The following is a 12,852-nucleotide window of genomic DNA, read 5'->3' as shown; positions in this document are numbered from 1 at the left end:
ATATATATATATATATATATATATACACACACACAATATATAACCCTTTATCTTCCACGTGACACTCGTTTCCGTCGTTAGACTGTGGCCATGCTGGGGCACTGCATTCAAGAATCTTTGCTGGAATGTATCAACCCCAATACATATTTTTTAAAGCATGGTAGTTATTCTATCTACCCTTTTGTCGAACGGCTAAGGCATGGGGACTTCAACACACCAGCACCGGTTGTTAAGCGAACTATAGAAAAACACAAAGGAAAAGGCCACTAAACACACACGCGCGCGCGTGTACACATATATACACATGTACGACGGGCTTCTTTTAGTTTCCATGCACCAAATCCACTCACAACGCTTAAGTCGATCCGAAGCTATACTAGAAGTTACTTGTTCAAGGTGCTACGAAGTGGACTTAATCCGGAATCATGTGGCTTGGAAGCAAGCTTCTTTCCACACAGCAACGCCTATGCACGTATGTATGTACGTAGATGCATGTATGTGAATTTGTATATTATTCGCCATGTGCTCTCATACGAACTATCGAAAGCACAAACAAAAAGGCACACCGAATCATTGTTTTCCGCAATTACATCGTTTGCGTAAGTGAATGTTTTACAGTTGGCTATCTGCTTTATTGCACAAGGAATATTTGAAAGATCTGAAATCAAAACAAAGAATTATGAAGAAATAGCAGAAACTATGGAGGCAGATGTAAGATAAAAGTCGAAATATAGTAATAATTGTGAGTACGCAGTCAAAATACCGATAGAAACCATTTACCTTTCAGAAGTAGAGATGAAAATTAATTTACACACACACACACACACGCGCACACACACACACAGACACAGACACAGACACAGACACACACACACACACATACACACACACACACACACATACATACATGCATATATTTATGTTGTTGGTTCCACCTACTTGGCACCCGTGCCAGTGGCACGTATAACGCACTTTTCGAGCGTTGGGCCTCACGGAGGCAACGTGCCTGTTGCTGGTGTCACGTAACTAGAACCCGTACCGGTGGGCCTCTCGGAAGCAATGACAAATGACCGAGATCTTTGGCAATATGCTATGCTTGAGAAGAAAAAAAAATTGTCAAACGAAGTGAAATCGTAGTCGCGGAAGATACTGGTGTTACGTACCTACCTCCCTTGCCGGTGTCACACAAAGGCACCCATTACACTCTTAGAGTGGTTGGCGTTAAGAAGGGCATCCAGCCGTGGAAACCATGTCATATCTGACTGGAGTCTAGTGTAGCTCCTCAGCTTACCAGCCCTAGTGAAACCGTCTAACTCTGCCAGCATGGACAACGGATGTTAAATGATGGTGGTGATGATGATGATGATGATGATGATGATGATGATGATGATGATGATGATGGTGATGATGATGATGATAATGATGATGATGATGATGATGATGGTGATGATGATGATGATGATGGTGTATATATGTACAGATAGATGTACGACTGGTATGTTTAGAACTTCCAGTATTCTACGAGTACTTAGTAGTATTACTAAGTTATGTAATGTAGGAGAATTTTAGGATGAATTAATGTCCATTATTTCTCTGTAACTTAATGCAATAAAGTGTTCCCTGATGCTCTGTTCTGGCCCAACATCCATATGTACTTGATACACTCAATGCAGGTTTCTAAGCAATATTGGTGACGATACGTACGTAGGAACTAATCATATTAACTTGTGCTTATCTTAAATTTCTCACATATATGTAAATATATGTTCGTACATTTTAGTGTCTGTGTGTATGTATGTATGTGCGGGTGTATATGGTGTCAACTACACACATACACACAGACATATACACATGAACGTAGTAGCTCGTAAGTTCTACCTACCTAAATCACAATTAAATTATAGAAATCAAAGCATTGTTTGTTGAATGAAAATAGTTTTTTAATGAGCGTTTGCAGACAGAAATATTCGAAGCGTTGAAATGATGACAAGCAATTATAAAATTTTATTGGACTCAAAGGAGAAAGATGTGGCGGGAAGGCTCTGCGAAACGTTGCAGTCGTGATGGTGGCGTGGTAGCGTGAAAGACTGATAGAAAATGGTTACATTCTGCTTAATATGTAAGAACGACAGTTATATTTGTATATACATCGTAAAAAATGAGTATAAAATTTTATCTGAAAAAAATTTGACAATTATGCAAGGTAGTGATGGAGAACTCTGTGACTCAGTTGAGACAATTTAATGTTAATGAAAGTAGGAAGTTTGATAAATATTGCGATTGTCTAAATGTATGACAATCCGTATAATAGTAACAATATGGGGGAATGCGCTGCAACAACACGACACTGCGCTCACTATTTGTTGGCATTTTCCCTACTCCTAGCAGATGACAATTTTGCACCATTCAGGTGATAGACCTCCATCCCATGGGTCTGTTTGGATAGTCGTTGCTGCGGAGAGTTTTACGATTGCAAATTCCCCCTCAGCCGCGTTTAGTCGCTTTTTACAACCTACAGATGGAACATCTGGTCTATCATTTGGTAAGCCGGTGCTCACACATCACACAATCCTTTATTTACAATCTGTGTGTTGTAAATAAGTAAAAGAAACTAAATATTAGAGGGGAAGGAGGCCGAAAATGCAAAATAAGAATGTTTATTGCTTTTACACAAAGTTGTATATGGGTTTGTGAACGAGCATGGAATGAAAAGTTCATAGGCTGACTATGAAGGAGTAATACAAGAATTGTGAAATCTTGCATACATTAATTTCAGCTCTTCTAATTAATAACTGCATTGCATCCTTTCAAGTAAACTGACATCTGACTATTTAAAGAAGACTTCAAATGTAGCTGGTAGGCACTTCTCATGAAAATGGACAAAATTTGGCATCAAGGTGTTATCAAAGTACCTGCTGAAAAAATGGTTTACCCCACCTCCCAAGGACGTTCATGCCGATATGCCTGCTATATTACGGGATGACACTACAACTTTATCAACATTGCAAAAGTAGGCAGCATAATTTAGAAGAGGAACGGAGAGTCTTGAAGATGGGGCCAAATCAGGAGGTTTGCAACTGCAACCACCATTGATTGTGTTGACCACATTGTGATGGATGGCGGGCGATTTATTTTAAATCAAATAGTATACTAGTATATACTATGAGAGAGATGAAAATATTCTGCACAGTTAACTTGACATGAAGGTTTTTGCTCAGTGGGTGCCACGTATTCTGACACCTGATCAAAAGCGAACCAGGCTGATCACATCATGGGAGAATCTGACATTGTTTCAGGCAGATCCAGCTGGGTTTATTGAATGTTTATAACAATGGATGAGTGCTGGGTTCATCACTTTGAGCCATATACAAAGAGACAGCCTTTGCAGGGAAAACACACCTGCTCTAAAGAAATCTAAGGTGCTTTTATCTGCAAAGAAGCTGACAACTTCAGGTGTTTTGTGATGCAAAAGGCATTGTGTTTACTGACTATCTTTTAAAGGGGCTCAGCATCAATGGCACGTTCTGCACCAACTTGCTGAAGCAGTTGCGAAAGGCTGTCAAGAGCAAACTGTCAGCGAAACTGAGGAAAGGGGTGTTTTATCAGTACATTGCTCCAGCAAACAAGTCCTTGCTTTCAATGGCTGCTGCTCGTGACTATGGCTTGGAACTGATTGATCACATTCCCTATTTTCCTGATTTGACCCGGTCTGATTATCATATATTTCTCGACATGAAAAAACACTTGGTTGAGAAACAGTATCGCAGTGTGGTGACATGATAGCTACTGTGGATGAGATTTTTTACCAACAGAATGAAAGCCTCTTCACCAATGGGATCCAAGCACTGAACATGTATGGCAAAAGGGTGTGGACCGTAAGAGGGACCATGTCGAAAAATAAACCTCATTTGGTCACATTCAATGGGAGTATCTTGGTCAGCCTAAGAACTATTCAGCCGACCCTTGCATATGATGGCTCCGTATAACATATTATAAGAATAACATCTAAATAACTGAAATCATATTCCAATTAAATGAAACAAAGTAACATTAAAATAATCATTCAGCAAAAATAATCATATACCGAAGATATAAGTTGGAATAGAACATTCTAATTTAACATCGTAACGAAATAATTTGCTGAATTAAACATGACACACAAATTTGTATTCTAGAATAGTAAATGAATTTGTATGGAAAATTTATCAGTTTTGAGACAGAACATAAACAGTGACACAATTGAAAGACAGATATGAGGAATCAAATTAGTACTTTAAATTAAAGAGAATTAAATTAAGAATAATTAAGTGAGTAAATAACTATCGAAAGCAAAGAAACCTGCAGCAAGCTGATTGCTATCTTCGTTCTTTATCATTATTTAATGGAACGTATTGAGATCCGTTCTGAACGTTTAGGAATTCGGTAGTATGAGCGCCTTCGATATCAGATTAGTCGGAACACTTGTAAGTAGTTACTGCAATATGTTACTTCATTCAGGATCGAGGAAATGGATCTGTTTTTCGATGTCCTTGTGGGTAGTCACGCCAAATGTCGAGGGAACATTGCAATATTTATCCTGGACAATTCCATGAAGAACATAGCCTCCAAAAGGTTGTCTCTCTTAATATAGAATAGCCTGGAAGTTTGCAGTAATATGAGGTACCTGGTCATGGAGAGATTCGTGAATAATCACGTGAATGTTCCAGGAGATTGACCTAAACATAATTTATTACGAGCAGTCGACGTCTAGGACATGGCATTATACCTCAGCTCTGAGAAGCTCTTGCTCTACGGAATTCGTTATGAAGTAATCTTATAGGCTCATATGGGCTCCAAACAACCGGCTACATTTAGAAATCAAGCAAATGGGGTTAGTAGAATAACATCCACTGAAATATCAGAAACAGATACATTTTCCGAGTTCCAATACATCACAATGAAACATCAGTGATGTGTGGCTTTCAAAGGATTTAGTGTAGAGGTAGAATTCCCATCCATTGCAAAGGACAGTTAAAAGTAGAACATAGATTGTTTCAATCATCCGTGAAAAACATTCTTTTATGAACCAGGCAAGGAGTATTTTATTAACATCATTTAAGCATCCATAAATATATTTTTGGGCACTTAATATTAGTTATAGTTGTTTCTGTCTAAGGAGCATCGATTATAAAATCATACTCTACTGCAGGAATATGATTGTACCTACACAGCTTCTATACTGCTTACCGAGATGCACCTGCCAAAGTCAAGACACCTGAACTCTGAAGCAATTCGGGTTTTGTAAAGCAGTGGCTTATAAGCCTAACCACCGCACTTGATTTTATAACCCGATGATCTTCATAAGACTTCCTCGGATCGCTTTTAAAGATATTTCACTAATCTTACACATTTATTGGTCCAGTTTGCACCTCTCTATACATATACATTTTGCACCTCTCTATACACACACACACACGCGTGCACGCACGGAATCTCTCTCTATCTTTCTCTCTCCCCCTCATTCTGTCATTCACGTACACACGCGCACACTTCATCATTCGCGTACACTCGCACACACTTTCTCACTTACGTACACACACACACACACACACACACACACACACACACACACATACACATACACATACGTGTGAGGGCGCATGAGGTCGTTCTTAGGGTGCTGCTCTCACGGTCCTGAGATCGTAGTTTCAATTCTTGGACGAGGTGGTACGTTGTGTTCTTGTACTCGTCTCACATTGCGCTGCGATCACTTCGATACCAGATGTATAAAATAGCCTGCACCTGTTCCAGCAAGTCCTATTTGAAGGAAGGAGTGAGCTAATACACAGCATTTACATCTGTTCACTATAATCAAATCCTTTGTGCAGCTTGTTCACCAAATCCTGAACGCTCAAACGTTGTTCTCGATGATAGATTCCGTTATATGTATAAAAACGTATTGGTATATTCATTTTATCTTGATATTTGTGTGTGTGTGTGTGTGTGTGTGTGCGCGCGCGCGACGCAATATCACTTAAAGTTTCACATCAACGGGCGGAGATTTCTACTGAAATGTTTCTGATGTATTTCATGAATGGAGATGGATTAGTCAACGGGTTTATCAACGAGAGAAGCTGCTTACGTTTTATTATTCGAATAGTTAACTGGATATATTCAACTGGCCAATTTCTCCCGGAAATTAATTTTCTCTTGCGAAGACGATTTGATAAAAACTGGTTTTGCTAATGAGAATTTCGCTGTTTTTCACTATTTCAGCTTTTGAGAAACGAAAATTATTTTGAGGTATAAGGAGTGAATTCATCGCAAATGTTTTAAGATTACATAAGGCATTCATGTAATTAATCACTGAATTTCTGGAGAACACGGAGAAAGGAATGAAAATTAGTGTGTTTTAAGATCCTTAACAGTGAACCCGAAACAGCGATGCTTAATTTTGCCAGGTTTAACAATACTGAATGTACCATTTCTTTAGAGTAGTAAGATTCATTGCGAAGAGAAGTAAATTACTTTTAGTGTTGGGTAGGGTGTTGCCTGTATGTTTTAATTCTACAGGGGTTTTTCACACTGGGAGCGATGTTGGCTTGGCAAGACTAGTCAGCGCTAACTTTTTGAACTCCAAATAGATTATACGTGTATGTATATCACAACACCTACATTTCCGAAATGTGTCTCATATTTCGTAATTCCCACCCAAGTCTTATGACATCACTCTATGGTAAGATAAATTTGAGTCGATTCTGCTTCAACAAAGAGATTCGATTAAGCCAAAACAATCCCAAACTCTCGTCATAACTGTAAAGGACCGTACTCACTTCCAAGACTCGCCTGCATAATTTAATTAGTCTTTTTGTCTATCTAAACTTTTGTGAGTCTTTCAGTATATTAGTCTATACTTGTCTATGTGTCTCTTATGAGAAGACGTTCTTACTTTAAATTTCTATCCAACCAACCAACCAACCAACCAACCAACCAACCAACTACCTTCTTCGACAGTTATTCCTGAGAGGGTCACGTAGGGAGAATCCTCAAATACCTGCCCCTTAAAGTCCTATCAAGAGCAACAGTTGTTAGATTTTTCCAGCTGGATTCCCAAGCGCAACCAGCTAAGACTATTGATCTTAGCCAGCCATTTCTTTCTTGGCCGGTTCGCTCGAAGAATCCGGCTTATCATATGTCCGTAGAACAGGAGCTTCGTCCTCTCAATATAATTGTATTAATTAATCATACACTGTACATTAAACTAAGTGAAATCTTCAGTGATAATATACCTGAAAATGTGTGTATTATTAATTCATTAATTGTGATATTAGCGAAATATGTTTAGAAAAATTAGACTGCTCATTTCGGTTATGTCGTAATCTGTCAAACACTCCCACGCACAAAATGTAGCTGTATTTCCTTCAAGAAAAAAAGAAGGAAAAAAAGATTACAAATCGCATCCATAGTTTTCTACCCACGTTAAGACAGAACATTTTGTTTACATTTCTTTGTGTTCCTCAGAGTGGCTCCAAACGAAGTTTTTCAACTTGTTATTGTGTATTTTGATGAATTAATTCATATTTATAAGTAATAGCTCCTCAAGGCGTCATAGTTTCATGTCGACATCAGTTTTGGGAACTTCTGTAAATGACACGCAATTTGTGGTTAAAAGATTTTCCAGTATAAACAAGCATCGCCAGATGAACGAAATATATCAGAAACGTTCTATACAGTTTAAAATTTTCTTGTTAAGCCAATCGAGAATGACATAAAAACAGCTCTTAGGGGGAATGATTCTGCAGGAACATTATTCTGGATTTCATCACTTGACTGGTTCTCATTGAAAAACAAATGAAACTTGTTTCGCTTGCTTTCATTTATTTATAGATACAATTCAATTTGCAGACTTAGTGACATGTGTTTATTGTCTGAGAAAAAAAAAATTTAAACATATTTACTGGACGTTTTCGATGACCATTTCAGCTGTGGCATCTATTACTTATAATAAATATTACCATGTTCGTAATGGCAGCTAGATTGTCGAACCAGTATGATAAAGGAAATAGGCATCTAGAAGAAAATATTCTTTCAAAACCTCATGTCATTACATTTCTGGTGCCAGTTTAGTTTCAGAACATCCTGCAGAGATACACGGATATCATTGAGATTTGAACATAAGATTTCCTTCTTGGAATTCTAGCTGAGTACTAGGCAATTAATGCAGGATACGAATGGTAGCCACATACCTGTGTCTTTTTGGAATCGAGGAAAATAGCATTATGTTGAATTTTATTAATTCCGAGAAAAGAGTAAGTACGTAAGTACAGAAATCTAATGATTACTTGTTAAACATTTCCATGTAATGCATTCGCATGGTTAGGAATTAGAGAAATAATTTCGATAAGTAATATTCTCGTACTCCCTTTTGTTTGGCTATTTTAATGATACCAATGTTATGTCACTGACATTTGCAATTTTCTATAAGAATGCTATTTTTGTCAATGCTTCCTTTATGAGGTTTACGATTTCAGAACACACTCTATCTCCATAACACTCTTCGAAAGAGAAATATTTCTTGAATCTGAAACTCATAATCTATACAATGAAGGGTAACGTATGATAAATGTTGTCTATACGACATGAGCAGAATCAGTGTTGCATTAAATATTATTTAATAGTATTATGCCTTTGATCTTTCAGAGAGTGTGTGTTTCCAAACGAGAAGAGAGCAAAGAGAAATGAATTTGTTTTGTGATTCAGCTGACAAATAATGTTCTTGTAATCTTTCTCCTTTTTCGTGGCTTTCTTTGACCTTCTTGACACGGGCTTCAAGTATGCGATCTTAATGAGACAAGAGTTCAACCAGCCCCAGGAAGTTACCATTGTGAACACCGCTAATCATATGAGAGGTAGTACGGAATTCTAACCCACTTTCACCTGAATATAAAATGTCAATTAAACGATGTAAAATATTAATCCAGTTTGCCTGCTTTGCTACAATTTGTTTATGCAGTAAATGTTCAATACAACTGTCCATTCGAGCTCTCTCCATGATACAAGAATCAGTTTATAGTTATTACATTTATGTTCAGAAATGCAGGCACAATTTTTTCCATATTTCTGTGGTGGATTATTCATTCTCTTTTAAAACAGAAGACATAACTCCACCTTTTCTAAATATGCGACAAGATAAACAAAATATGATTTTCTTCTTGACACTCCACACAAGGCTATCTATTTCAAACATTTCACGCTTCTTATTCCTCCGATGTCGACTCATAAAAAATGCTGCTCACTAATGGTCAAAAGTTTTTTCAGCAAGTGAACAAGTGAACAAAGCCTTTAAGTTTTGCAAGACTCACTACGTCTCACTGTGTTAAATTTCTGATGTCAAATCCATTCGTTTTATCATTGATTCGTTTTTATCAGAAATTTCTCTTTATCAGAAATTTCCTATAAGATCACTTTTGAGATTGTTAGTAATTCATGAATCTCACACAGGCTTGGATGAAATCGGAATCTTTACGGTGTGTTCTTGACTAGATGGCTCGATTTCTGATAGTAACATTTCGTTTTGTTCTTGAAGAAATACGCTGTATGTTTTCTCATTTGTTTCTTGTCTTCAACTCTCTTTACATTTATGTTACTGATTTCTGTTCATGCATTATGTATCAAACTCCTATTCACTCACGTTTTGTTAGCCACAAAGTCAATTGCATCTATCACTTCTTTCTCTTGATGCAGAAAATCTTTTATGCAGAAGATTTAGAATATAAATCCATTCTAATTGTGCTTCAGCATCTGCCCCCATCTGTCTTTTCACTCATGTGCTGGAAAGGAAATGAATGTTGTTAGTGATAGCAATATAATGAGTGCTGTGTGTGTTTTCATATTATTTTCTACATAACAGAAAAATATATCTTCTCACCAGCTGGCTATAATGATGCACCAATAACTAGGCAATATATGGTTAGATAGTACAGGTTTGAAAGAGGACATATTTCATAGATGGAATAAGTCGTATCTTAATTTACTATATCAACAATGTGTCTATGTGAACCTTCATAAATATTTGTTTTACACACTCACATAATATATTTGTATTGTAAGAAACCTGTTATTTGACTTGACCCGTAAAAACAAAAAATGAAGTAGTTTGGGTATATTGCTGTGTAGTATGAGCCTTACGTAGAGAGAAGCCAGGCAAAAATATTAAAATTAAAATTGAGTGAATGTCTTTGAATTAACGTTGAATTTTGCACAGATGAAAACGCATCTTCATACTGATGGAGACAAATAGATATTCACCAAAACGTGCGTCGTTTAAGACAGCTAAAATGGAGTCCATTGTGTTCTGCGTTGTTTCTTAATCACGTTCATTGAAAAGTTGATGGAAATATCAGCAATTAGATTGTTTCGAGCAAATTGAGGCCCGACCGTTAGTATGTTCTCTTTCGGTAACCAAAAACATTACTCACGGTTTAATTTTTGTTGATCGGGCAAAATTGCTGATTGACCAAAGAATATGCGTGACCAAGTATTATGAAATACATAGTGTAGGCGCAAACGTGATTGTGTGGTAAGAATTTTACTTCCCAACCACATGGTGCTGGGTTCAGACCCACTGTGTGGTAGCTTCGGTGAGCGTGGCCTACTATAGCCTCGGGCTAACCAGATCCTTCTGAGTGACTTAGCTGGATGGAAACCGAAAAAAGCGTGCAAACCTATAGAAAACGTACCTCCACCAACTATTCTGCCTATATGTCTGTTCAAAAGAGGCCTCAAAGACATTTTATGATCCACAAAAATCAGAACTTATTTGCAGATCTTGGTGGTCTAAATCGGATGTGCAATCTATGTGGGTGTCTTTTCAAACCATTGTCGGGTTTAGAAAGACACATCAGATGCCATGATGGTTCTAAGATGTAGGTACAGGAGGTGGTCAAATTCTGCATATGGAGTAGACAACCACCGTTTATACATATGTAATATCTTATACCTTTCATTTGTTTCGGTTATTTGACTGCGGGAATGCTGGAGTACTGCCTTGAATGATTTTAGTCGAAAAAATCGACACTAGGACTTATTATTTTTGAAGATTAGTACTTACCTTATCGGGGACGTAAATACACAAGCACCGGTTGTCGATTGCTGGTTGGGGGCAAACACAAACACAGAGACACACACGTTGATGTATACATATATACGAGTTATTACCACCTACCAAATCCACTCACAAGGTGTTGGTAGGCCTGAGACTATAGTAGGAGACACATGACCAAGGTGACAGGCAGTGGGACTGAACCTAGAACCATTTAGTTGATAGACAAACTTCTTTACTTACACTACAGCCACACCTGAACATTTTCTATAGCTGGTTAACTATGCAACCTACATCCAATATACTACGAGCAGGAGAGCGAACCCTTACCACCTTTTAGCGATAGGACCGGCAGACCAGACTGGCTTCGAACTATTTCTGCCCTTCCTCGGTGCTGGACACCTCGTCTGCTAGAGATGGCCGTAGCTCGCTTCTGTTCGTAATATATATATATAAATTCAAGCGATATTTAGTCGCTATCATGCAACAAGCAAAAGAAATGTTGTTTGCTAAGTAATTTTTCAGACGCGCTGAAGATTCTGCCATTTAGTCGCTTTAACAGTAATAAGAGATATATTTTGGTTTCCAATGTATATGAATATCATGTAAACATTTGTATTAAATACAAGAATGTATTATGTACCGAATTATTGGGAACATCATGTCCTCAACCGGTTTAAATTTGTTTTATAAAGCGAGGAGAATGAGTTGAATATAGGACACAGATCAATTGATATTTAGTTATATTATTTTAAATTATCAGTTCGACTTCCGCTTAGGTGCTATGACTAGAGCATGACCAGTGTCCGATGTCAAAAAAGAGGAAAGGAATACATATAGCAGAGAACCAACAAGGAAGAATTCAAATGTTCCTCTGAGTTTCGATCTCACTAAGGTGAGGTTCAGAATTATAATGATGCCATAAAATAAATTACTCTCAAACCGCATTGATGACATTTTTCTCATGCGCATCAGACTCCAGAAACAGTTGCTGAAATTGCAACAAAGATAACAATCATGTATAAAACCAAAAACTTAGTAAAATTTCAGCATGTATAGTATAGAATTCTATATTGATATCATAGTTTAATATTTAAGATGCAATGCAGTAAACTTGATATTTTTTTAATTGCGAGTCTGATTCCAAAAATTTAATATTATGTGTGCAGGGTAATCTAATTGATGTGTTCACTGATTGCATAGCATATGTGACTGCTTACAAGAATGCATTTCAGTAAGAACATCGGTGCCATGTCTCCTACATGATAGATTAGATGGTACTTATCTATAAATTTCAAACAAATATTCAAAGTATTAAAATTTAGAAAATGGTTGTAGAGAAGAAACCAAAAATAAATCAAAAGCAACCTCATCCCTCTACTATAAATATTCTCAAAACAGAATTACCATCTGTTGCGAAAATTTATTTTTTTAGAGCAATTCTTAAATAATATAATTTTGTAAATAAAAGTTTTGCAATTTCATACAAATAAAATTTCATCAACAAAATGAGTAAAAAAATTTAAATATTTGAGAAGAGAGGAAAAGGAAAAAGAACATTACGAAAACAAGACAAAAAAGAAGGAAAAACAAAGTCAAAAAATCCAATAAAACAAAGAAAACATACTCGCAACACATACACGCATACACGCAGACACAAGCACGCATGCATACAGACACACACACACATACATTAGAATATAAATACGCACATAAATGTATATATGTATGTATAAGTATATATATATATATATATATATATATATATATAT

Source organism: Octopus bimaculoides, chromosome 10, assembly GCF_001194135.2.
Source record: "Octopus bimaculoides isolate UCB-OBI-ISO-001 chromosome 10, ASM119413v2, whole genome shotgun sequence".
In the NCBI taxonomy this organism is placed as follows: Eukaryota; Metazoa; Mollusca; class Cephalopoda; order Octopoda; family Octopodidae; genus Octopus; species Octopus bimaculoides.
This window is presented reverse-complemented; position numbering follows the sequence as displayed.